This window comes from Syngnathus leptorhynchus, unplaced genomic scaffold (assembly GCF_054491065.1).
Source record: "Syngnathus leptorhynchus isolate UIUO unplaced genomic scaffold, UIUO_Slep HiC_scaffold_876, whole genome shotgun sequence".
Classification (NCBI taxonomy): domain Eukaryota; kingdom Metazoa; phylum Chordata; class Actinopteri; order Syngnathiformes; family Syngnathidae; genus Syngnathus; species Syngnathus leptorhynchus.
Genome location: NW_028232701.1, coordinates 11,448 through 12,500, shown reverse-complemented (window position 1 = coordinate 12,500; position 1,053 = coordinate 11,448).

Genomic DNA, 1,053 nt, shown 5'->3' with positions numbered 1-1,053 from the left:
GGTTAGTCGAGGGGACTTCGCGGTGGACAGGGGGGTGCGAATCCGGCCGGGCGGCCCTTCGATGGAGCCTGGTGCAGGGACATTCAATGGGATGAGCCGCGCTCGCCGCGGAACCTTCGAGCGCCGCTACTCAGCAAGTAAACGAGAGGGAGCTGCGCCCGGCCTCGTAAGACGCCTCTTCTCCGGTGTGAGCGCCCCGACGCCGCTGGCCGCCGCCGCCGCCTTGCCGCTATCCCGCCGCGCGTTTGGGGAGGGAGGGCGACCCGTAGGACGGCCCGCCGACTACACGACCGTTTGGCAGAGCGAGTGCAAGGTTAGGCGAGCTGGGCGGTAACTCGGGTTAGTCTGGGGAGACTCGCGGTGGACAGGGTGGCGCGAATCCGGCCGGGCGGCCCCATCGATTAAGCATTGGTAGGGAGCCGAGGATGAGCCGTGCGAGGTGGCCTCGGAGGCGGTCCGTGGGGGACGACGGGGGGGGACGGGCGTCGGCCCTCCGGCCCGAGCAGAGAACGTTCGGTCACCCAAGCGGGAATCTGCGCCCCGGCCCGAGTCGGACTCGGTCGGTGCGGCCCGCTGAGGCCCTCAACTATTCCCGTACGCGGGGGTCGGGAGCTGCGGCGCTGCGCCGGCGACTTACCCGCGCGAGGCACGCACTGCGTGCGGCCAGGATGCGGAGTTGGATCGGCGCTGGTTGGGAACCCTCGGGGAACGAAGGCGGACGGCGGCCAGCCGGCGCCGACGAACCCGTCGGGGAGGGGGCTGGTGGCAGGCGCGATCGGCACTATTGCTGACTGCCGGGAGGGAAGCTGCGCCCCGGCCGAGTCAGACTCAGCCGTTGCGGCCCCCCCGAGCCCGCAGCGCGTAGCGCGGAAGCCATACGCCCCCCCGATGCGGAGCGACAGACGCCCCCGCGACCGCGGTTGGTCGGGAAGGCTTTTCGGATAGAGGTCGGACGGTGTGTGTGGACGGCTTCCCGTGGTGCCGCCGCTATCAAGCCGGAGGGTTTGAGAAACGACATTCGCGGAAGGACCGGCGCGGCCGGCGGACGCTCGC